General features: G+C 40.6%; 1 long non-coding RNA gene across 1 annotated transcript; it reads left to right on the top strand.

Moving 5' to 3' along the window:
* The first annotated feature begins 908 nt into the window (after positions 1–908).
* LOC104112794 (uncharacterized) lies at positions 909–24,850 on the top strand. Its single transcript, XR_690065.3, has 3 exons — positions 909–1,152; positions 1,856–1,920; positions 24,472–24,850. It is a non-coding gene; the product is annotated as an uncharacterized lncRNA (long non-coding RNA).
* The last annotated feature ends 2,770 nt before the right edge of the window (positions 24,851–27,620 follow it).

Raw genomic sequence — 27,620 nt, 5'->3', positions numbered from 1 at the left:
ATATTGACATGGTTGGTACCAACACATTTAGGAGTATGCATGGAAAAGAACAAGTGTTTAATTGGTACGATGGAGAGGATCAATTTCGGGTAAACCATAGACTCTTGTGGTACCTCTCAATTATACCTTAGTGACACTTGAAAAATCTCATGCTTACAATTAAGTTAAGAACAAAGCCAACCTCATCGTTTCATGTATATTGTGTGGTGAGCCTAAATTAAAATTCATTGCATTGCATTGTAGATCTAAAACTTGGCCCGAATGTGTGTGGAGACAAAATCCAGAGTAATGTTTGGTTTGGGAAAGGATCGTAGGCCTTCTTTGACCCGATTGAGCTTTTCTAGCCTACCAAATGACATCAATCCCTAGCACCCCCCTTTGAGCCTTAAGCCTTTTTTTTGGACAACCACATCTTAGCCTATACCCTTTTGTGCTTAAGATCACTACCCCTCTATTGGCCCAACCTCCCGGCGCGCACTGAAAATATATAACTTCGGACAAAGACCAAAGTGGAGGCGACAAGCATGAAAAGATAAAAGATGCAAAGTCCAAGACAATCAGAGACATCACTACAAGAAACTGGACTTATTGTGGCGACATATTGTGGCGACCCATTTGGTTGCAGCAAAAGTTATAATTTTAATGGCGACTTTAAATGTTGCTATAAAATGATAATATTTAGTAGTGACTTTATTAGGTCGCCTCTGATATGCGCAACTAAAGGCTGAAATATTTCATTCCCGCGAGAATAAAATTTTGGCTCCACGGATTTTATGGCGACTTTAAAAATGTCGTCGCTAATTATATTTTGGAGCGACAGGGTCGCCTCTATTACTTAGTGATTTAATTTTAAAAGAAACAAAAAAAAGAGGCGCATAACAATTAAAAGAACAGAAGGCCTTAAATGACTAAAATTGTTGCTTTCCCCTTCATTTCTCAATTTTATTGCCCCTCTCACTAGAAACCCTCTCTCTTCTAAAAATCACTGCTTTCCCTTATTCTGCTCAAAATCCCTCTTTGCTCAAAATCCCTAAAATCAGAAAATCTGAATCTCATATAGATGCTTCATCTCTCAACTCCTAATTAAAGGAAGAACTATGTTGGCTGCTCCGTTTCTCTGCTTCTAGTTACTGACCCAAAAGCTCAAATCATGTATGTGTTCAAATCCCTAATACTTTTATTTTTCTTTTGGATTATACGAAAGTATGTTGTATTTTCTTAGGATTTTCCAAATACAACAAGTATGAAGGGAAAATTTTACATTTGGGGTTCTTTATAATGATTCTAGAAGGCAAAATTTTTAACATGCATCTAGCAATAATTATTATTTTATTATTTTTACATTTGTATTCTCATATTTCATCTCAAATTTGTTTGACCCATTTAAATATTTACAGGAATTCGTACATAATATGTCATCTAAGTGTTGTTATTTGCTGATTCTAAGTTTTGACTGAACTCTCAACTATATATTTTTCTGGTGAAAGTTTCTTCTTGAAAGGAGAGAATCCTAGCAGTTTCTGTTTCGGTTTCTTCTTGTGGTTATAACTGTGTATGAAGAACCTCCAGTGAAATTAATGTTTTTGGAGCGTATATGGCAGCACATTTAGTCACAGTTTTTCCTTGAATCTTTAAAAGACATGTATATAGCCTATAACTCTTGTTTCTTAAGATTTTATTCCTTGCTTTGTCAAGATCCTTTCCTTTGACACATGAAACATATATTGCAGTATACTCTCACTCTCTAGGACTACATTTATATCATTTCCCACTCAAAACTTGTACTTTATTTGTCTATGCATATTTTGGATATAATAAATTTCATTATGTTCCTTTCATTGCTTTCTTCTAGCAGGGACATGGTACTTCTTAACCAGTAGTGTCGATCAAGGATGTCGTCCACCAAGGAGCAATTACAAGGTACTTAATATTTTGTCTTCTTTTTTGGGTTATATATATATGGATACAATGTCAGTGCACAATAAAGTGTCATGTAGTATATATGTAATTGCTATTTTAGTGATTGAAATATTTATAATATTCGGTTTGAGAAATTATTTTGATGTTTGTTGCATATTATTGAATACTTTTAATATTGGTTGGAAATTGATATGAATATCCCTATATTAAATTTTAGAGTAACATGTTGCTACTGGAAATGTATATAATTATGGTCACTATAGTTGTTGATAAAATAGGTATTAGTGGCGACATAATATTGTTACAAAAAATTAGTATTTGTTGCGATATGAAAGTTGACACTGTTGGTTTCTTTGTTTTGTAGCGATTGAGGTCGCTACAAAAAGGCATTAATCTCTTTTCATGGATTTACCACTTTGTGGCGACAAAAGGTTGCCACTAAACATATATTGTTTTGTAGCGATGGTAGTCGCAGCTAAGGCTCATATACAGTGGCGACAAAACTTGTCACTACATATGCAATATTTTGTAGCGATAGTAGTCGCAACTAAAGGTGAATATACAACGGCGACCTAATTAAAATTTATTCTTGTGAAATTATTTTTTGTAGCGTATTTGTGTACTTTTTGTGGCGACCAGGTCGCTACAAATGGGGTGCTTTTTGTGGCGACTCGTAATATCGCCGCAAATCACATTTAGTGACGGTTGTACTTGCAGCAACGCGAAAGTCACCACTAATAAGTTGTAGCAGCGACTTTCATAGATTTTGCAGCGACTTTGGTCGCCACAAGAAGGCTGAATTCTTATAGTGCATGACTTCAAGAAAAGAAAAAGGAAACTCCGCAAATTCAAAAGGGGGATCCAACAAAAAGGAGAATACTTTCGCAAATTCCAAAAAAAATCAAAAAATAAATGAGGAGAAAACTCCACAAATTTAAAGAGAAGGAACTCCAACAAAATGAGGAAAAACTCCTGCAAATCAGGAGAAACTTCAAATGAAAAAAAAGAAGAAGAGAAAACTCTCGAAAAGAAAGAAGAACCTCCGACAAGTTCAAAAAGAAGTCAAAACAAAGAAAGGGACATCGAGCCGAACAAGATCAAATGTCGAAGCATGGTTTGAGTACCGAAGACACGGACACAGTGCAACGCTCAAGGAGAGATTAACCACTTTTACCCCAAATGAATATCCTACCCTTCACTAAAGCCCGCATTACAAGCCGATAACATAGACATACATGATCCTATTACAAGTGTTCTCACATTAGTGGATACTCACATAAAGTTCAAGCATATGGTATCTCAATTGCATGCATTGAACATCTTTCTGAGTGTGAGTGTACTTCTCAAAATGTCCTAAAGTCAAAATACAACAAAAAAAATACTTCAAATATGTGTGCAAATTAGGACTTTCTTTGTGGTGACGACACTTGAAACACGAGTTAGGAATAATTCAAAACCTTTGATTGAAGCAAGATAAACAAATCTTGTCGAACTTAAGTATACCTGAGGTACTACTCGAAGCTATAGGAATTACCCATAAGCTGATCTCGATTTGTCGGAAAGTATATAGTGGAAATTCTTATGTACAAAACTAATTGTTGGTACGAACCAATGTCAAGTAAAAAAAGAGATGATGATTAATCAATAAATCACACTCTTTCTCTTCTCTTCTAATTTTCTAATATTCTCTACAAAAAGCTACAAAAGCAGCGAAAAATACAGAAAATAAAAGACTCAAATTTTGTTGACGGTAGAGTTAGGTCTTGTTGTAACAGAACTGCGCCCAACCTGACTTCCCATGGTGGGATACGTAGGAAACCCACGTAGGTTCCGGTCCCATTCTTGTAATATAAAATCAAAAAAATCATTTATATATATTCGGAACTACACCGCGACTTGATTTTCTTTGGTAGGAATACGTAGGCAATCCACATCGAATTCAGTCATCTTTTGTCATCGAACTACATTTCGACCTAATTCCATTGGGATACTTAGGGAGTCTAAGTCAGACCCGGCTATATCATTTCAAAATTCTATCATTGTGCATCTATTACCTACTCGAATCATTAATAACAGAACTCTCTTCATCAATTTTCTTACATATAAAAAAATATAGCATCTTGGTTTTTCAGGCGCCCTCCTGAACAATGGATATTTTATTTCAATGTCAAATATTCCAGGCGCCCCTCCTAAACAATGGGCATTTTATTTTAATGTCAAATTTTCCAGGCGTCCTCCTGAACAAATGGGCATTTCATTTAAACGTTCAAATTTTTCAGGCGCCCTCCTGAATAATGGGCATTTTATTTCAAGTTCAATTTTACAGGCGCCTACCTTCTAATACGTGTATCTTAGATTTAAGTGCTCTGATCACTTCGGACCGGTATCTAGCCCGGATAACTTTTGAAATAGAGTTCCAACCCGGGACCCTATTTCGTTCAAAAATCATATATCCATCTTTGTCAAATCAGACGAAAGCATAGTCCACACATCGTCAACTCTACCGATCAAAGACGCGACACAACGTGGAACTATCTTCTAGCAAATAAACTAGGAAAAATTCTGAGAACGAACGTCGAGCTTTCCAACAGCAATCGACAGCATGTCTCAAGTATTGTTCTTACGTCCCATTGAAATGGGGTGTGTAGGTAATCCAAACCCCAGAGTCATAAAATACCTAGTGTCATCACAGCATGATGCCGGAGAAATTTTCAAATCAATAATCAAAATCAAATCATCCATAGCTTTCTTGAACTACAACCGTCCTGATTCTCGTTACATCCGAGATATGTAGGAAAAATCAACACAGAGCCTGACAGCATCCACATCAAAATCCATTCAAATCAATCCACCTGTCATCTAACATCCACGTCCTAGTGTTACCACAGTCCTACACTGGGGCAATCTTGGAAGCAATCGGGATCACACGAACTTTTTCGTCCTCGAACATTTGCCTTCCACTCCGTGAGGCTACGATTCACATGTAGTACTCAATCTTCTAGAACTACACGCGGCCTGATTCTCGTGCAACCTAAGATATGTAGGCAACTCAGAAACCAGAGTTCAGTCACAACCTTCAAAACATCCTCCATTACCCATGCTGTCATGTCGGGTCAAAATTGAATATGGTGTCAATTTCTTTGCCCGAAGACTCTTACATCATCTCCGGTCAAAGAGGGGTAGCTGTTGATACCCAATTTTGACTCTCCGTATTTTAAAATTAACTTTTGCAAGCTACCTAATCAAAAAATAATAAAAAATAGTTTTTGCACATTATTTAGCTTTAATGCAATTTATTGATAATTATTTCTAATTTTACAAAATATGAAAAAAAATTTCATTTTATTACAATTAGTTAAAAACTACCATTTTCTGCATTTTTCTAAAAATCAAAATAATTTATTGATTATTATTTTATTTTCCAAATATTGGGAAATTCTATCAATTCATTATTCTTCAAAAATAATAATTACTTCAATATTGTTGTAGTAGTTGACATTTTAATAAATACTACGAGTCATAATTTTGCTAAATAATCATCTTTTAATCTATAGAACAATATGTTAATTACTTGGAAGCCAGTAAAATTTATCTCAAAATACGGATCACATCCGGTCAAACACAATGTCGTGTCAACACACTTGATGTGACAATACCTTTAGACATGTGACATGACACTTGATGTGACATGTCATGTGATGTGACATGACTCTCTTTTGTCTAATGGGTAAACCTTCTACCCATCAGGTAAAGTCTATTGGTTTGTCTTCTCCCGTAAGTAAAATAAATTGCACTGATATACATATGCATATGAAGAGGGCTAACAAGGAGGAGTATAAGAAGGCTAAGAGGGAGGCGAAGTTAGCGGTTACTGCAGCTAAGACCGAGGCGTTTGATCATTTATATGAAGAATTTGTAGATAAAGGCGGGGATAAGAAGTTGTACAGGCTGGCGAAGGTGAGTGAGAGGAAGGCCCGTGATCTGGATCAAGTAAGGTGCATAAAAGACGAGGAGGGTAGATTTCTATTGGAGGGGGCACAGATTAGGCAGGGATGACAATCTTACTTCCAGAAACTCTTGAATGAAAAGGGAGATAGGAGCGTTGTGCTAGGTGAGTTGGAGTACTCAGAGCGACTTCGGTATTTTGGGCACTGTAAATGCATAAGAGTGGGGGAGGTTGTAGGGGCTATATGCAGGATGAGTAGGGGTAGAGCAAGTGGGTAAGGCGGGTTTGGAATGGCTCTCTAGGTTGTTTAATATCATTTTTAGGACGAAGAAGATGCCTGAATAGTGGAGGTGGAGTACGATGATTTCATTGTACAAGAACAAGGGGATATCCAAAACTGCAACAACTAGAGGGGTATCAAGTTGTTGAGCCATACGATGAAAGTTTGGGAGAGGGTGATATAAGGGAGGATGAGGATGAGTGTGTCCATTTTCGAGAACCAGTTTGGTTTTATGATCGACTACTGAAGCTATTCATCTTGTGAGGAGATTGGTGGATCAGTATAGGGCGATGAAGGAGGACTTGCATATGGTGGATCAGTATAGGGCGATGAAGGAGGACTTGCATATGGTGTTCATTGACCTAGAGAAAGCTTATGACAAAGTCCCAAGAGAAGTCCTATGGAGATGTTCAGAGGCTAAAGGAGTGCCTGTAGAATGTATTCGAGTAATCCAGGACATGTATGATGGATCAAAGACACGGGTAAGGGCAGCATTAGGGGACTCTGAATACTTTCCGGTTGAGATGGGGTTGCATAAGAGGTCAGCACTTAGCCCGTTTTTATATTCCTTAGCAATGGATGCATTGACGTGACACATTCAAGGGGAGGTATCTTGGTGCATGTTATTTGCAGATAACATAGTTCTGATTGATAAGATGCGAGGTTGTGTTAATGAGAGGTTGGAGGTATGGAGACATTATCACGACCCAAACCGATGGGCTATGACGAGTGCCCGAGTCCTACCTGTCGAACACCCCTAAACATGTGTCAAGATATAAACATGAAATAAGGGTAGGTCATGAATAACATCTGTCAATAAACTACTGAATCACGTGAATAACATACGTGAGGAAAACATGTCCAAAAGACATATATATATATACATTCGGAATACGGTAGGGCGAGCCAACAAGGCTGCTATAGATAACTATATATCTAAAACTAGAAGCCGACAAGGCCATATACTATCCAACTATACATGACTGTCTATAGACCTCTAACAGAGTGTACAACTGTATAAAGAAAGGGACTAGGCCCTGTCGTACCCATATCTACATACTAAAAACAGCGTACCAAAACTAGTAACAGCTCTGGATCAAGTGGAGCACACCAACTCTCGCTGATCAAAGATCCTAAAAAGGGGTACCGTCAGCCTGTTTGCCTGTACCTGCGAGCATGAAACGCATGCCCCGAGAAATAGAGGCGTCAGTACGAATAATGTACTAAGTATGTAAGGCATGAAAATCAGTACATAAAAGACATAAAGGAAACGTGGAGTAAAGAATTTTACCTATAAGTCTAAATAACTTTGTGAATCCTGAAACATTTATAATGTCATGCATAAGCATATAAATGCCATATCATGCATAAGTATTGGTGTACATAACATCATCGAGCCTTTGAGGGCATCCCATCATATCATTTCGGCCTCTGTGGGCAAAATCATCAACGTATACCAACTGATCAGGTGGTGGTGCGGATATAACGCCGTAACCTTTTCCCATATCCCATATACATATAATATACACGTATGTAACGCCATCTGGTCACGGGTCAATGTACATGTATAAATGAATGAAATGCATAAGAAGTACGTTAATAAGATTTCTCGGAACGTCATAAGATCAATATGTATTCGGATAAACTTTTTCAATTACACATTTTTCTGAGACCTATGAACAGAAGATATAATAATAAGACACATGAGAATTCAAGAACATAGGTACCCTTAGTGCTTCTATGAATAAAGACACTTATGAAAGTTGTGCGTTTGCTCGTTTCGTTTGTATCATATGGGTCCTGCCAAGAGGAAAGAAAGGATAGCCTTAACATACCTCAGTTCCATCTTTTGATGACTACGATTAGTAAATCCTTTTGATAAACATCTAACCTCGAATACTCATACGAACTCGTAAGGTCATAGATGTTGGATCAAACTTGGGTTGTATTCTTGATAGCTTTACGTTAATTTGCATCCCAAAGAAGTAATACCCAATTCACTTTAAAACTTATGAACAATATCACAAATTAGGAATGGGATGTTGCTTACTATAAGAAAGAGAAATCACTAGATGCCATACAATCTTTGCCTTCTTAATAGCATCCTTAACAAAATGAGATAAAGGTGCATATATCTTTAAACATTGCCACCAGCTTCTTAAGCACATGAATAGATGGCAACTTGCTGCTAAATTTCTATAGTCCCACGTGGATGTTGCCGCCTAATAATTATCCAAAAATCTCACTTAAATATTAATCCACAAATTTCTAATTAATTTTTAACTTCACACTCAAATCAATAATTAACCAATTATTCACATAATTAAGAATTATTTTAAATTACTTAAAATACTAATAATATTTAACACACTTTATATACCTTCCTATTATGGTCATATGGTACCTTTTATGGCACTAGTCCATAAATATCGGGTATTATAGCTTAGACCATATTTTATCCTAAATTGCCAACCTTCAACGAAACTCATTTTCTTTGATTCGTTTACCCTCTAACATTCACGGCACTTACTTATCACCTGTTATAAATAGCATAAATGCTTATAACCTAAAAAATAATCTCATTCCCGAGTCTACATCGATTAACTTACGACGAAACTTTAACGTACAAAAACGCGAAATGTAACATCCTTCCCCCCTTGGAAACATTCGTCCTCTAATGTTTAACTCCCCGGGATCTATATAAATTTTGGCAGAGTCGCCTTTGTAACAGTACTACTATCAACCCTTCCTGTAGAAAACTCAATAATTCAATGCCACATATTGCCACAATCATCAATCACGACAATGGCCTCACACGACCAATGAAAATAATTAACACAAGAATCCATACTCGTACCTTAAGGCTGTGATGTCTCAGTCGGATCCTTCTCTGGAAGAGGAAACAAGTGAGGATACCTAGACTTCATGTCTTCTTCGGCTTCCCAAGTCATTTCTTCCACATTATTATTTCTCCATAGTACTTTCACCGAAGCTACGTCTTTAGTCCTCAATCTCTGAACCTGTCTATCTAGTATAGCAATGGGAGTTTCTTCGTATGATAGCTGCTCTGTGACCTGAACATCGTCAACTGACACGACCCTTGAAGGATCTTCGATACATTTACGAAGCATAGACACATGAAAGACTGGATGTACAGACTCCAAGTTAGAAGGCAAGTCTAACTCATATGCTACCTGCCCTACCTTGCGTATGATCTTATATGGTCCAATGTACCGAGAGATAAGTTTTCCTTTCTTATCAAACCCCATAACGCCTTTCATCGGTGATACCTTTAGGAATACCCAATCGTTAACCTGAAACTCTAAGTCTTGTCGTCGATTATCCGCATAAGACTTCTGACGGCTTTGAGCTGCAAATCGTCTTTCCTGTATAAGCTTAATCTTCTCGATTACTTGTTGTACCAACTCTGGTCCTACTAACATAGTTTCCCCAACATCGAACCATCCTATAGGTGACCTACACTTTCGTCCGTAAAGAGCTTCGTATGGAACCATCTGAATACTAGAATGATAGCTATTATTATACGCGAACTCAATAAGCTGCAGATGATCATCCCAGCTACCCTTGAAGTCTATCACACAAGCCCGTAACATATCCTCAAGTGTCTGAATAGTACGCTCAGCATGTCCGTCTGTCTGGGGATAAAATGTTGTACTAAGACGTACCTGAATCCCCAATCCTTTTTGGAAGGACCTCCAGAAATTAGCTATAAACGGAGCACCTCTATCCGAGATAATAGATATAGGGACACCATGAAGTCGTACTATCTTCTTAATGTAAAGACTTGCATAATCCTCTGCGGAATATGTAGTCCTAACGGGCAGAAAATGGGCTGATTTTGTAAGTCTATCAACAATCACTGATATAGAATCGAACTTACGCTGGGTACGAGATAAGCCTACGATGAAATCCATATTAATTACTTCCCACTTCCAAGTCGAAATCTCCATAGCCTGCAATAATCCACCAAGTTTTTGATGCTCAATCTTAACCTGCTGACAGTTAGGGCACTGAGCAACAAACTCCGCTATATCCTTTTTCATTCTGTCCTACCAATATATTTCCCTGATATCATGATACATCTTTGTTGCTCCTGGATGGATGGAATAACGAGAATAGTGAGTTTCTCCCATAACTTGCCGACGCAGCCCTGCAATATTAGGGACACATAATCGTCCTCGATACTTGAGGACCCCATCTTCTGTAATCTCAAATGGTGTCTTTTCCTTCTGAGGGGTTGTATCCCTATAATAAGCTAACACATGGTCCTCGTACTGGCGTTCCTTCACTTCAGTTACTAAAGAGGATGTTGCCTTGTCCTGAATAGTAACTCCAGCATCACTTGAGTCCAGTAATCAAACTCCAAGACTAGTTATAGAATTCAACCAGAATTCACTTTTAGAGAATTTTGCATACCACTTCCCTTTTTGTAGAACTTTGATCACAGTACACAAATGATCTGCACGCTCAGTCTCTGAACGAGAATACACCAATATATCATCAATGAATACAATAATGAACAAATCTAAAAAGGGTTTGAACACACGGTTCATCAAATCCATGAATACTGCTGGGGCATTGGTCAAACCGAATGACATAACACGAAACTCAAAGTGCCCGTATCAGGTCCTGAATGCTGTCTTCGAAATATTTTTCTCCTTAACCCTTACCTGATGGTACCCGGACCTCAAGTCTATCTTCGAGAAACACTTGGCACCTTGCAACTGATCAAATAGATCATCAATCCTCGGGAGCAGATACTTATTCTTAATCGTTACCTTATTCAACTGTCTATAATCAATACACATCTACAAGGAACCATCTTTCTTTCTCACAAATAACACAGGTGCTCCCTACGGTGATGTACTAGGTCTGATAAAGCCTTTTTCAAGCAAGTCCCTTAGTTGTTCCTTCAACTTTCTCAGCTCTGCAGGTGCCATTTTATAGGGAGGAATAGATATTGGTTGAGTATCTGGTAATATGTCAATAGCAAACTCAATTTCTCGCTCTGGCAGAAGACCTGGAAGCTCATCGGGAAAACATCGGGAAACACGTTAACCACAGGGATAGATTGAATGGTTGGTAACTCTACTTTCATATCCTGAACCCGAACTAAGTGATAAATATAGCCCTTTCTAATCATTTTCCCTGCCTTGAGATAGGAAATAAACTTACCTCTCGGCGATCCCGTATTATCTTTCCACTCCAAAACAGGCTCCCCTGGAAACTGGAATCGAACCATCTTTGATCTACAATCAACGTTGGCATAACAAGAAGCCAACCAATCCATACCCAGTATAACATCAAATTCTACCATATCTAACTCTATTAGGTCTGCTACTGTAGAATCGCCTATGAACTACTGCTGTACAATCGCTATATACCTACTTAACTATTACTAGATCCCCAACAGGCGTGGACACCTCAAAAGGTTTAACTAACAAGGGTTCTATTCCACACTTATTAGCAACCAATGGGGTAATATATGATAGTGTGGAACCTCGGTTAATCAATACATATATATCATATGAGGAGACTGATAATATACCTGTAACAACATCAGATGACGACTCCTGATCCTGTCAACCTGCTAATGCATAAGTGCAGTTTTGAGGACCGCTCGAGCTAGATGCTCCACCTCTTCCTCTACCACGATCGATTGGTGCTTGTGAACCTTGCCTAAGAGGCGTACTAATGATGACGAGCCAACTACAGATTCCCGCTGGCTAAACTATTCTTGTACCACCTCTCGTGGGACAATCTCTCGTAACGTGGCCTGGAAAACCATAAGTATAACAAACAACCAACCCCATACTGCACTGCCCGACATGCTGCTTACCACACTGAGCATATCGTGGAAAAGGTGGCCTCATCTGACTTGATTCACCCCTATACTGAGAACTTGAGGCCCTAAAATTCTGACTAGGCCCTGAATATGTGGAATCATCAAATCTCCTATCGGCAAACTGAGGGGGTGCGCTAGCCCATGGATGGGCTGGATACCTCGGGTATTGTTGTCTCTGACCATCTCGAAACTCAAAAGAAAGACATGAAGATCTCGCTCTCTTAATCTCGCCCCTATCATGCTCACAATCAGCCCTCTACTTCTGCTTACGCTTCTCTACACCCTGAGCGTATGCCTGAATACGAGAAATATCCATGCCTGGCTGAAGTGAGACCGACATACAGTCGTTAAGCAGGTGCGGTTCCAACCCCCATCATGAACCGGTGAACCCGATCCTCCATCTTAGATACAATTGTGGGAGCATACCTACCCAACGAATCAAGTTGAGGACTATACTCCCGAACACTCATGTTACCCTGCCGAAGGGTCAAGAACCTATCAACTCTAGCCCGTCTAAGCTCTGGTGGCAGATAATGACGAAGAAAAGCTTTTGTAAACTCCTGCCATACCGCTGGAGGGGCATCCTCACCTCTGGACAACTCCCAAGACTCGTACCAATTAACTACAACATCTTGAAGTCTATAGGAAGCTAGCTCGACTGACTTAGTCGCAGTGGACTTCATTACCCTCAAAGTACTCTGCATCTTAGATAAATACCTGAGGGTCTGCATTTAGATCTACTCTAGTGAATACCAGAGGGTCCAAATTAATGAAATCAAGAATCCTTGCACTGATGGCCCTATCTGTATGACCAATACCTACTTCCTGACGCTGAGATTGTGCGGCTACTAATCGAGTCAATAGCTGAATAGCATCTCTTATCTCCTGCCCCAGTGTATCATGCTGAGGAGCTAGGTGTACAGGGGCAGGCGCTGGAGCTGGTGCCCCTCGGAGCTCCTCTGGAAAGGGCGGGGTATGTGAAGTCTGAGATAGAATCTCACTATGAGACTCTCCCTGGGCCCTGGTAACTCGTGGCGCCCGACTAGTAGTCTCATCAGCCACGGACTAGCCCTTCTGGGTGTCTGTAGCCTTCTTAGGCATCGCTACAAACATAATATATCATTAGGGAAATGAATTCTTATATCGCACGATCTAAGATAAAAAAGGAGGATAACATCCTATATGTCCTGTAGCCTCATGTTTATAAATGTGGTGCACAACAAACTCATAAACAAGACTCTACTAGACATGGTATATAGACAACCCTGGGACAGAACTGCTGTGATACTACTTTTATCACGACCCAAAATGATGGGCTATAACGAGTGCCCGAGTCCTACCTGTCGAACACCCCTAAATATGCGTCAAGATATAAACATGAATTAAGGGTAGGTCATGAATAACATCTGTCAATAAACTTTTGAATCACGTGAATAACATACATGAGGAAAAAATGTCCAAAAGACATATATACATATACATGCGGAATACGGTAGGGCGAGCCGAAACATACCAAAAACAGCGTACTAAAACTAGTAACAACTCCGGATCAAGTGGAGCACACCAACTCTCACTGATCAAAGATCCTAAAAATGGGGATTGTCATCCTGTCTACCTGCACCTGCGGGCATGAAACGCAAGCCCTGGGAAATAGGGGAGTCTGTACGAATATTGTACTATGTATGTAAGGCATGAAAATCAGTACATAAAAAACATAAAGGAAACGTGGAGTAAAGAATTCCACCTGTAAGTCTAAATAACTTTGTGAATCCTAAAAAATTTATAATGTCATGCATATGAGTATAAATATTGTACCATACATAGGTATAGGTGTACATAACATCATCAAGCCTCTGAGGGCATCCCATCATATCATCTCGGCCTCTGTGGGCAAAATCATCAATGTATACCAACTGATCAGGTGGTGGTGCGTATATAATGCCGTAAATATTTCCCATATCCCATATACATATAATATACGCGTATATAATGTCATCTGGTCATGGGTCAATGTACATATATAAATGAATGAAATGCATAAGAAGTACGTTAATAAGACTTCTCGGAACGTCATAAGATCAATATATCTTCGGATAAACTTTATCAATTACGCATTTTTCTGAGACCCATGAACAGAAGATATAATAATAAGACACATGGGAATTCGAGAACATAGGCACCCCTAGTGCTTCTATGAATAGAGACAATTATGAAAGTTGTGCGTTTGCTTGTTTCATTTGTATCATATGGGTCATGCCAAAAGGAAAGAAAGGATAGCCTTAACATACCCCAGTTCCATCTTTTTGATGACTACGATTAGTAAATCCTTTTGGTAAACATCTAACCTCGAATGCTCATACGAACTCATTGAAGGTCATACACGTTGGATCAAACTTGGGTTGTATTCTTGATAGCTTCACGTTGATTTACATCACAAAGAAGTAATACCCAATTCACTTTAAAACTTATGAATAATATCACTAATTAGGAATGGGACATTGCTTACTATAAGAAAGAGAAATCACTAGATGTCGTACAATCTTTGCCTTCTTAATAGCATCCTTAATAAAATGAGATAAAGGTGCACATATCTTTAAACATTTCCACCATCTCCTTAAGCACATGAATAGATGGAAACTTGCTACCAAATTTCTATAGTCCCACGCGGATGTTGTCCCCTAATAATTATCCAAAAATCTCACTTAAATATTTATCCACAAATTTCTAATTAATTTGTTAACTTCCCACTCAAATTAATAATTAACTAATTATCCACATAATTAAGAATTATCTTAAATTACTTAAAATACTAATCACTTATAACACCCTTTATATACGTTACTATTATGATCATGTGGTACCTTGTATGGTACTAGTCCATAAATACCGGGTATTATACCTTAGATCGTATTTTATCCCAAATTGCCAACCTTTAACTAAACTCATTTTCTTTGATTCGTTTACCCTCTAACCTTCACGACACTTACTTATCACCTATTATAAATAACATAAATTCTTATAACCTCAAAAATAATCTCATTCCCGAGTCTACGTCGATTAACTTACGACAAAACTTTAACGTACGAAAACTCGAAATGTGATAGACATACCCTTGAGTCTAAAGGTTTCAAGCTGAACATGACCGAGACAGAATACTTGGAGTGCAAGTTCAACGGTCTTACCCAGCAAGCAGACGGGTACGTGAGGCTTGATATGCAAGTTATTCCCAGGAGAGAGAGTTTCAAGTACCTTGTGTCTATAATTCAGAATGATGGGGAGATTGATGGGGATGTGACACATCGTATCGAAGCAAGGTGGATGAAGTGGAGGCTCGCTTCCAATGTCTTGTGTGATAAGAATGTGCCTTTGAGGCTTAAAGGTAAGTTCTACAAGGTAGTGGTTAGACCGACTATGTTGTATGGGACAGAATGCTAGCCAGTCAAGAACTCACATGTCCAGCAGATGAAAGTAGCTGAAATGAGGATGTTGAGATGGATATGTGGGAATACTAGGTTAGATAGATTTAGGAATGAAGTTATTCGGGACAAGGTGGCATTGTCCCCTGTGGAGAAAAAGATGCATGAAGCGAGACTAAGATGGTTCGGGCATGTTAAAAGGATAAGCACGGATTCCCCAGTCAGGAGGTGTGAAAGATTGGCCTTGGGGGGTAAGAGGAAGGGTAGAGGTAGGCCAAAGAAGTCTTGGGGAGAGGTGATCAGGCGGAAGATGGCACAGCTGGAGCTAACCGAGGACATGACCTTGATAGGAGGGTGTGGAGGTTGAGAATTATGGTAGAAGGTTAGTACGTAGTCGAGCATTTCCTTGTGTCTTCCTTAGTTCTATAGTATTAGTATAGTTTGGTATCCCTTTTATTATTAGTTTTCTATTACCACATATTTTGCACTATTGTTACTTGCCTTCCGTACGCCCTTAGTTTGTTATCATTTCATATCTTGTACTGTTATTACTGACTATTAGTGCTTCTTTCATACTCTCTTTTGCTTGCTTGGGTTTTGTTTTCTAAATACCTTATATTGATATTACTTGCTATAAGTTCTTCTTCCATTCTTTCTTTAGCCGAGGGTTTATCGAAAACAGTCTCTATGCCCTTTCAAGATAGGGGTAAGGCTGCGTACATCCTACCGTCCCTAGACTCCACTTGTGGGATTAAACTGGGTTATTATTATTGTTGTTATATACATGTGCATACACAGATAAAATAAAATACACGGTATTTGGGTCCATGGTTTTGCCCATAATTTTAAGTTAGTGGTTTTACATATGAACCACATATTTTCTTTTTTGCATTACCTTTATTTTCAATAAAATGAGGACCACATTGTCTTAGATATACTCATTACAAAGCACATGCACTACACATTTTTGGGGAAAAAACTCATTAATAAAGAAAGGCTAACCCTAATCTTATAACTCCCCCCTTATTTTGGCTCTAACAACCGCCCCATCTAAGTGTCACAGGGGCATTTTCTGTACGCCGAAAACCTGCCCACTGTGCGGTAGTCAAGTCCCTACTTGGCTCAGCCTTCATCCGATTTCTTTTCGCTTTCGAGGTTTAACACTTAGAATAATTTTAAGGCAACAGAGAATATATAAGGCACTGGCAGAATTACGGGAACCCTTTTCCAACCTTTTATAATAAATGAATTACAAAGGAAAATCTCGAGTTTGGCAAGGTTCCGACACTTGCACAATCTACCTTATAAAAGCCCCTGCCTAAGGCATTTCGTGCTGCCCAATGATTTTTGCAAGGCAATAGCACGTAATTTTCCATGCTCAAGCCTTGACATAGACAACCCTATACCTACATCCTGCCCGTTTTCCCTCCCTAGGTACTTAGACGTTTTTAGGTGATGCTAGCACACATATTTATAATGCATTCAGCCCTATTCAGTTTTACTATTTAAGTTTACATCCCCCAACTGATAGGCCATAATAAAACATGCTTAAAAACATGCACCCACTTAGCCTCATGATCATCCATGCCTGGACAAGGTAGTTGTAATCGCTCAACCGCTCAGCCATGTGCCCAACACACTTGGTAATCGCTCCATGTGCATTGCATGTGCGTGTTTTGGCCAGCTGCTGTGTGCCCAAGGCTGGCATTACTCCTAGCCTTGCTCTTTTAACACTGCTCCGCCCCAATATCAAAGCCACAGCTTGTCGCCCATGACTTAGCCGCACACACGCCCGCTGCCACAGTCTCTTATTCATGTCAAGTTGCCCCAACTTAATTAAGTCTGCCATTGCCAATGCCATAGCTCATATTGGCATCAAGTCACCAAGCCATGATGCCATTTCCCTTGCCAAGTCATTTTCCCACGACATACTTAGATGCCAATCTGCTCACCTAAGACAAGGCAACACCGTGCTGCCAATGCCACTACTTTGGCACTAAGCCGCCTAGTCTTAGTGCCTAGGTCTTTGCCCATACTACCTTGTCAAGCTTCCGTCTAGCCTGTCTTGCCCCCTTAAGACCTTGGCCTTTGCTTGCATATAACCCCACTCGTGTTTTTAGTGTAGTCTGTCACACATTAGCCTTGCCACCATTTGTTGCTATTGACAACGCCCACATTGTCTTGCATATTGATTGCCCCGCACATAGGCCAATGGCAAGGCCATCATGCCAAATCCTTGCCACAGTTGCGCCATATGACGATCAGATTTGTCAAGGGCCTAATAAACCACCCCAACTAGTTGAATTCGATGCCCTCGTTGAACAATCCCAACATATGCTCGCCATTTGCAAAGACATCACAAGTTCAAAATTATCCTTGCCCTCAAGTGCAACGCTTTTCTCATTTGCTTCTCCTGTCCGTCATTCCCAAAGCAAATCGAGCATGAAACTGGCCTGATTTGAAAGAACCCACTGTTGATTTTGGCACCCATCAGCTCGAAATTTTGCATCACTGCCTTGCTTGACTTTCCTGAATTTTCTAAGCACAGACAGTCCCTCCCACGAACAAGCACACTAACCCATTGTATTGTCATCTTGTTCATGGATGTCTCATCCTCATCACGAACCTGCTCTCCTCTGATACCAGTTGTCACATGGGCATTTTCTGTCCGCCGAAAACCTGCCCGTTGCGCGGCAGGCAAGTCCCTACTTGGCTCAGCCTTCACCAAATTTCTTTTCGCTTTCGAGGTTTAACACTTTGAATAATTTTAAGGGAACAGAGAAAATATAAGGCACACACAAAATTACGGGAACCCTTTTCCAACCTTTTATAATAAATGAATTATGAAGGAAATCTCGAGTTTGGCAAGGTGCCACCACCCTTGGCAGTCACCAACTCACAAAATTGCCGACACTTGCACAATCTGCCTTATAAAAACCCCTGCCTAAGGCATTTCGTGCTACCCACTAATTTTGGCAAGCAATGGCACATAATTTGCCATGATCAAGCCTTGACATAGACAACCCTATACCTACATCCTGCCTGTTTTCCCTCCCTAGTTACTTAGACGTTTTTAGGTGCTTCTAGCACACATATTTATAGTGCATCCAGCCCTATTCAGGTTTCCTATTTTAGTTAACATCCCCCAACTGATAGGCCATGATAAAACATGCTTAAAAACGTGCATCCACTTAGCCCCATGATCAACCACGCCTGGACAAGGCAGTTGTAATCGCTCAACTGCTCAGCCATGTGCCCAACACACTTGGTAATCGCTCCATGTGCACTGCATGTGCGTGTTTTGGCGAGCTGTTGTGTGCCCAAGGCTGGCATTACGCCTAGCCTTGCTCTTTTGACACTGCTCTGCCCCAATGTCAAAGCCACAGCTTGTCGCCCATGACTTAGCCGCACACACGCCCACTGCCACAGTCGCTTGTTCATGTCAAGTCGCCCCAACTTGATCAAGTCTGCCATTGCCAATGCCATAGCTCATATTGGCATCAAGTCACCAAGCCATGATGCCATTTCCCTTGCTAAGTCATTTTCCCACGACATACTTAGATGCCAATCCGCTTACCTAAGCCAAGGCAACACCGTGCTGCCAATGCCACTACTTTGGCACTAAGCCGCCTAGTCTTAGTGCCTAGGTCTTTGCCCATACTGCCTTGTCAAGCTTCCGTCCAGCCTGTCTTGCTCCCTTAAGACCTTGGCCTTTGCTTGCATATAGCCCCACTCGTGTTTTTAGTGTAGTCTGTCACACCTTAGCCTTGCCACCATTTGTTGCTATTGACAACGCCTACATTGTCTTGCATGTTGATTGACCCGCACATAGGCCAATGGCAAGGCCATCATGCCAAATCCTTGCCACAGTTGCACCATATGTCGATCAGCTTTGTCAAGGGCCTAATAAACCACGCCAACCAATTGAATTCGATGCCCTCGTTGAACAACCCCAACACATGCTCGCCATTTGCAAAGACATCACAAGTTCAAAATTATCCTTGCCCTCAAGTGCAACGTTTTTCTCATTTGCTTCTCCTGTCTGTCATCCCTAAAGCAAATCGAGCATGAAGTTGGCCTGATTTAAAAGAACCCACTGTTGATTTTGGCACCCATCAGCTCGAAATTTTGCATCACTGCCTTGCTTGACTTTCCTGAATTTTCTAAGCACAGACAGTCCCTCCCACGAACAAGCACACTAACCCATTGTATTGTCATCTTGTTCATGGATGTCTCATCCTCATCACGAACCTGCTCTCCTCTGATACCAGTTGTCACATGGGCATTTTCTGTCCGCCGAAAACCTGCCCGTTGCGCGGCAGGCAAGTCCCTACTTGGCTCAGCCTTCACCAAATTTCTTTTCGCTTTCGAGGTTTAACACTTTGAATAATTTTAAGGGAACAGAGAAAATATAAGGCACACACAAAATTACGGGAACCCTTTTCCAACCTTTTATAATAAATGAATTATGAAGGAAATCTCGAGTTTGGCAAGGTGCCACCACCCTTGGCAGTCACCAACTCACAAAATTGCCGACACTTGCACAATCTGCCTTATAAAAACCCCTGCCTAAGGCATTTCGTGCTACCCACTAATTTTGGCAAGCAATGGCACATAATTTGCCATGATCAAGCCTTGACATAGACAACCCTATACCTACATCCTGCCTGTTTTCCCTCCCTAGTTACTTAGACGTTTTTAGGTGCTTCTAGCACACATATTTATAGTGCATCCAGCCCTATTCAGGTTTCCTATTTTAGTTAACATCCCCCAACTGATAGGCCATGATAAAACATGCTTAAAAACGTGCATCCACTTAGCCCCATGATCAACCACGCCTGGACAAGGCAGTTGTAATCGCTCAACTGCTCAGCCATGTGCCCAACACACTTGGTAATCGCTCCATGTGCACTGCATGTGCGTGTTTTGGCGAGCTGTTGTGTGCCCAAGGCTGGCATTACGCCTAGCCTTGCTCTTTTGACACTGCTCTGCCCCAATGTCAAAGCCACAGCTTGTCGCCCATGACTTAGCCGCACACACGCCCACTGCCACAGTCGCTTGTTCATGTCAAGTCGCCCCAACTTGATCAAGTCTGCCATTGCCAATGCCATAGCTCATATTGGCATCAAGTCACCAAGCCATGATGCCATTTCCCTTGCTAAGTCATTTTCCCACGACATACTTAGATGCCAATCCGCTTACCTAAGCCAAGGCAACACCGTGCTGCCAATGCCACTACTTTGGCACTAAGCCGCCTAGTCTTAGTGCCTAGGTCTTTGCCCATACTGCCTTGTCAAGCTTCCGTCCAGCCTGTCTTGCTCCCTTAAGACCTTGGCCTTTGCTTGCATATAGCCCCACTCGTGTTTTTAGTGTAGTCTGTCACACCTTAGCCTTGCCACCATTTGTTGCTATTGACAACGCCTACATTGTCTTGCATGTTGATTGACCCGCACATAGGCCAATGGCAAGGCCATCATGCCAAATCCTTGCCACAGTTGCACCATATGTCGATCAGCTTTGTCAAGGGCCTAATAAACCACGCCAACCAATTGAATTCGATGCCCTCGTTGAACAACCCCAACACATGCTCGCCATTTGCAAAGACATCACAAGTTCAAAATTATCCTTGCCCTCAAGTGCAACGTTTTTCTCATTTGCTTCTCCTGTCTGTCATCCCTAAAGCAAATCGAGCATGAAGTTGGCCTGATTTAAAAGAACCCACTGTTGATTTTGGCACCCATCAGCTCGAAATTTTGCATCACTGCCTTGCTTGACTTTCCTGAATTTTCTAAGCACAGACAGTCCCTCCCACGAACAAGCACACTGACCCATTGTATTGTCGTCTTGTTCATGGCTGTCTCGTCCTCATCACGAACCTGCTCTGCTCTGATACCAGTTGTCACAGGGGCATTTTCTGTCCGCCAAAAACCTGCCCGTTGCACGGCAGGCAAGTCCCTACTTGGCTCAGCCTTCACCAGATTTCTTTTCGCTTTCAAGGTTTAACACTTTGAATAATTTTAAGGGAACAGAGAAAAGATAAGGCAGACACAAAATTACGGGAACCCTTTTCCAACCTTTTATAATAAATGAATTACGAAGGAAATCTCGGGTTTGGCAAGATGCCACCACCCTTGGCAGTCACCAACTCACAAAATTGTCGACACTTGCACAATCTGCTTTATAAAAGCCCCTGCCTAAGGCATTTCGTGGTACCCACTAATTTTGGCAAGCAATGGCACATAATTTTCAATGATCAAGCCTTGACATAGACAACCCTACACCTACATCCTTCCTGTTTTCCCTCCCTAGGTACTTAGACGTTTTTAGGTGCTTCTAGCACATATATTTATAGTGCATCCAGCCCTATTCAGGTTTCCTATTTCAGTTAACATCCCCCAACTGATAGGCCATGATAAAACATGCTTAAAAACGTGCATCCACTTAGCCCCATGATCAACCACGCCTGGACAAGGCAGTTGTAATCGCTCAACTGCTCAGCCATGTGCCCAACACACTTGGTAATCGCTCCATGTGCACTGCATGTGCGTGTTTTGGCCAGCTGTTGTGTGCCCAAGGCTGGCATTACGCCTAGCCTTGCTCTTTTGACACTGCTCCGCCCCAATGTCAAAGCCATAGCTTGTCGCCCATGACTTAACTGCACACACGCCCACTGCCACAGTCGCTTATTCATGTCAAGTCGCCCCAACTTGATCAAATCTGCCATTGCCAATGCCGTAGCTCATATTGGCATCAAGTCACCAAGCCATGATGCCATTTCCCTTGCTAAGTCATTTTCCCATGACATACTTAGATGCCAATCCGCTCACCTAAGCCAAGGCAACACCGTGCTGCCAATGCTACTGCCTTGGCACTAAGCCGCCTTAGCTTAGTGTCAAGGTCTTTGCCCATACTGCCTTGTCAAGCTTCCGTCTACCCTGTCTTGCTCCCTCAAGACCTTGGCCTTTGCTTGCACACAGCCCCACTCGTGTTTTTAGTGTAGTTCGTCACACCTTAGCCTTGCAACCATTTGTTGCTATTGACAACGCCCCCATTGTCTTGCATGTTGATTGCCCCATAGATAGGCCTATGGAAAGGCCCTCATGCCAAATCCTTGCCATAGCCGCGCCATATGCCGATCAGCTTTGTCAAGGGTCTAACACTAAGTTTTCCCCTATCTCTCATCCCCTCTCTTTGCTTGAAAGAATTCGTTGCCACCCTAGTCGCTGCCACCAGAGATTCGCCGGATTTTTATCTGTACTAATAACGGATCGTCATATTGCTTCTCCTTGACTTCCACAACAAGCGATGATTCAGCCCTATTTTGCACAATCACCACTCCTTCATTAGAGTCCGCAAGACGAACTCCCAAACTAGCCAACCGATGAACCTCCTAGGCCAACGACCTTTGATATGTCTCAAAGTGAGTCAAACTACCCATAGATTTCTGTCTAAGAGCATCCGCCATAATATTAGCCTTCCCCGGATGATATAGGATATCGATATCGTAGTCCTTGAGTAACTCAAGCCATTTTCTTTGCCTCATATTCAATTTTTTCTGCTTGAAAATATATTGGAGGCTCTTATGGTCCGTGAATATATCCACATGGACCCCATACAAATAATGACGCCAAATCTTCAATGTAAATACCACCGCTACAAGCTCTAAGTCATGTGTTGGATAGTTCTTTTCATGATTCTCAAGTTGCATAGAAGCATAAGCTATCACCTTGCCATGTTGCATTAATACACACCCAAGTCCAATCCTTGAAGTATCACAATATACCACAAACCCATCTGTACCCTCTGGTAGGGTCAACACAGGTGTCGTAGTCAATCTTGATTTCAACTCTTTGAAGCTCTTTTCACAAGCATCTGACCATTGGAACTTAACTGCCTTCTGCGTCAATTTAGTCAACGGAGAGGCAAGAGTAGAGAAACCCTATACAAATTTCCGATAATACCCAACTAAGCCCAAGAAAATGTGAATCTCTGTTGGAGTTGTAGGTCTAGGCTAATTCTTCACAGCTGCAATCTTCTGAGGATCAACCTTAATTCCTTTTCTGGAGACGACATGACCCAAGAATGTGATAGATTCAAGCAAAAATTCACACTTCAAAAATTTTGCATACAACTTATGCTGATACAGCGCTGCAGAACTACCTTGAGATGATCGGCATGGTCCTCTCGACTTCGTGAATATACAAGGGCCAATGAAATAATGATATTGTAAGTGGCTAAAAGTACTAATCAGGCTATATATGGTGTGGAAGGTTACGAGGTGAATGTATTTGTATTTCAGTTTCCTTTGTGTGCAAAGCAAAAATATTTTTGGGAGTATCGTTAGTCACCGAGGAAGGGTAGGTTGAAATAACCTAACCCCAAAACTACACGTGCCGGTGCAAGAGTGCGTTGTAATTATTCTCTATATTTGGGATGAAATTGATGTGATGAGAATATTCCCCTTAATTGGGATGAGATTATTGCTAGCAAAGGGTGATGTCAATCCACACGGCATTATGGTGAGACGACCTAACCGATCGGGTCGAGATCGGATGCCATGCCGTACACATGGTGGTGATTGTGATTTTGATTACACCTTTACCCACACACATTAGGGGTGAGGTGGCAAGGCAGCTTTGTGTAGAGTTTGTGATTGAGATTACACCTAACCCGCATGCATTGGGGTGAGGCGGTAGGGTCGCTTTGTGTAGAGATTGTGATTGAGATTATAACTGTGATTGGATGTCTTTGGGTGGGACCGCATAGACGATCGGGTCGTGATCGGACTCAGTGCTAAAATTACGGTGGTATATCGGTACTAATGATCTTCCAACGAAAAATAATATTATTTTCGTACTTTGAAAAGTTTTCTATTATAACCTGATGTTTGGATATCATTGATTGTTAATTGTTGCTTCTACGGTTTCCCCTTCATATATTGGCATTCTATTTCTAAAGAGGACATTTAGCTTCACATACTTGTACTATTCCACATGTACTAACGTCCCTTTTGTCGAGGGCGCTGCAACTTCAATGGATGCAGGTGGTTCATCAGCGAGAAGCTGTGACCCTCGTTAGCAGTTGCTCTCTATTCAGCAGATTTTGGTGAGCCCTACTCTGTTCCGGGCCTTATGTCACTTGGCATTGTACTTGGTGTTTCGAGGTATAGTCGTGGCCTTGTCGCCGACACTTCTATATTACTCTTCTGTTGTACTTAGAGGCTCCTTAGACATAGTGTGGGTTGTATAATGGTGTTGGAAGAGTCAAACTAGATATGTTGTAATTGTATCACATGATCCACTTCAAATTATGAATGTGTAATATATTTTGGGAATTATGAATGAAGCAAGTAATGATAATAGAATTGGTGTTGTTCATGAAATCCTCTCAATGGTTAATTAATGAAATATATCTTTTCTTTATTCGTGGGTGAGTTTGGGTAGGAGGCATTGTACAAGCTTGCTTAACCGGAGTATCTCGATTGAGCGCCGGTCGCGCTCCCCTAGGTCGGGGCATGACAAATACATATTTCATCAAGTTCATGAAAGCTTCTGGGGAATTAGTCAGCCAAAAAGACATCACAAGAAACTCATAGTGACCATAGCGGGTCCTGAATGACGTCTTCAGAATATCAGAATCCCGAATCTTCAACTGATGGTACCTCGACCTCAAATCAATCTTCGAGAACACGCTAGCACCCTGATTGATAACGTCCTTGGAAGCTCAACTCTATTCAAGGACAAGGATGAAACTTTGGAATCTCAAAGAGGGCATTTAATAAGATGTCAAGTTAAAGAGTTGCAAAACAAGGTCATTATACTAATGCAAATAAAGAAGTTGTTATTTGGGAGGAAGAGCTCAAGGATAAAGAGTATGAATTGGCAACGATACACCAGGCGTCGACTTCCCCTTTCTTCCCTCGCTCCTCTCCTCCTACTTCCATCCCTCGACACTGTCAAAGCTCGACAACACGAAGACTCACCAGATTTTTAGATCTGGCTGTAGTTAAATGCCCCATTTGCTCTCTCTGCCTCGCTGGAAAATCAAATCTGACTGGAGATGGATTTGCCGGCGACCCCTTTGCTTAGTTCTATGGCGTCGCTGCTCTGGTGCTCACTCGCCGTCGTAGTGGCGCCTTGATAAGGGTTTCGAGATTCCCTCTTTACTTTGTTGCTTCATCACTGCTTCAACATCTTTTCCGGCGACCCTGTGTGTTTTTTTTTGTTTTTCCAGTATGGGACATTTGTGGATGCGTTTCGGGAAGGGCTGTTTTGTTTTTACAACTGACTTAGTGTTATCTTCGACTTTTCCGACGATTTATGCAGTTTTCGGCGACCCCAACTGTTCATCATTACTCCTTGCTTGTTGTTTGTTGCCTTAACACTTATCGTGGATGTGATTTTGTATCGTTGGTGGACTTATTCGAGTTGTCTTAATATTTGCTCCTGTCGTTGCCGACGGCTTCCGTTCTTTTGTCGTTGTTCATTGGCTGAAAATTTAAATATCACTTCTAGCCATACAATATTGATTTTGGGGGTTGGTTTAACTCTATTTTGATGGTTGACTACTGTAGATAATAACTTGCATAAAAAAAATAATCGAGACCAAAAAACATATCGCTACAATCGTAATATTTGATTTCAAATAATTTGAGTGTACAATCTCTATGAATCCTCTGATTCTTCTTTCCAATAGTAAATAAATTTAAGGGCTCTTGAGTTTGATCTTGAATATGTAGTTGTTGCCACGAACGATGATCTTGAGTTCAACTAGCACGAACTTTGATTTGAACTCGTACTCCTTGAATCTTGATTTGTTCTTCGTTCTTGAGCTTGATCGCTTTAACTTGAACTTGATTTGTTCTTCGTTCTTGAGCTTGAACTTGATTTCTTGAACTTGAACTTAATTGCTTGAAGCTTGAAACTTGTAGAAAAATTTGTGGCATTTGATCCACGAGCTCTCTCTTGCTTCTTGTTATAGCTTCTAGCATCTTTTCTGGGGTTATGAAGACTCCTATTTATAGTTGTGGTAGGGAAGAATTATGATAAGAACAAACGCTTTCCGACCAATCAATTCGAAGTGTGACAAGGCCGCATTTGATTGGCCAGAACATGTCACTTGCACACGTGGTGTGATTTCATTAGCCTTTTAATGTGACTTAGCATGCCTTGTCATTTTGACACGTGGCATGATCCTATTGGCTCTTCCGCTTGACTTAGTGTGTCATGTCATATGACACATGGCACCAAATTGGACCTCTATGAAGATGACATTTTGGGCTTAATGAAGTGGCCTCATCACTTTAGCCCACTTAAATGGGCTAGCCCAATGGATTGTGACTTATTTATTTAATCCATATATATTGAATTTATATAATTAATCCAATTATATTAATCCGTAATATTTATTTGGACCAATATATCTTGAATTTAAAATATAATCCAAATTAATTTTTGAATTTAATTCTATTCATTTTATACGCCTACAAATACCCCTACTTCAAAACTTGTTGAGGTATAGACTTGTCATAACCTAAAATGGGTCACGAAGTATTAGCTGACTATCAAATTGTCGCATGCCAGATTAGAATGCAAAGTATCACCCAAGTAATTTGTTACAATCCAATCAATTACCTGAACAATGTAATAATCATTACCTTTGAATAAAGACAAAAGCAAAACCATGCAAACTTTAATTGTAGCCGCCAGTGACATGTAACTTTCCTATTAAGAAACAAATTCTTTCTTATTGTAATGACTATATATGATAATGACTTAGATACAATTTGAGTTTCCTTCGAATTCCTACATTGCTGCCGAAATAAGACTATTTCCTTTTCGAAGATACATTGCAATAGCCGAATCCCTTGCGTAATGTAAAATACACAATCCCACATCGGCAATTCACCTTCAAAAACTGCCTTATGACTTCTATATAAATACAATAGTATTCTTTATTCCATTAGTTTCACTTTTAATGTTTGCAAACCACTTTGAGTCTACTTCTGACGATTTGGAAGTATTGACGCGAAGGTAATTTCTTCTTCTTTTCTTGTGCTTTCTTTATTCTATTGTTATTTTTATAGGTAAAACAAGAAGGATATGCTCTTGCTTAACGAGATAGTCCATGCATAAAGAAGACAATCTTGGGGTGTGAGGGGATGAATACTCATCCTTGCCCGAATATCAGAGA

This window comes from Nicotiana tomentosiformis, chromosome 5 (assembly GCF_000390325.3).
Source record: "Nicotiana tomentosiformis chromosome 5, ASM39032v3, whole genome shotgun sequence".
Taxonomy (NCBI): Eukaryota; Viridiplantae; Streptophyta; class Magnoliopsida; order Solanales; family Solanaceae; genus Nicotiana; species Nicotiana tomentosiformis.
Note: the sequence above shows the minus strand (reverse complement) of the source record. Positions and strands in the feature narration are given on the sequence as shown.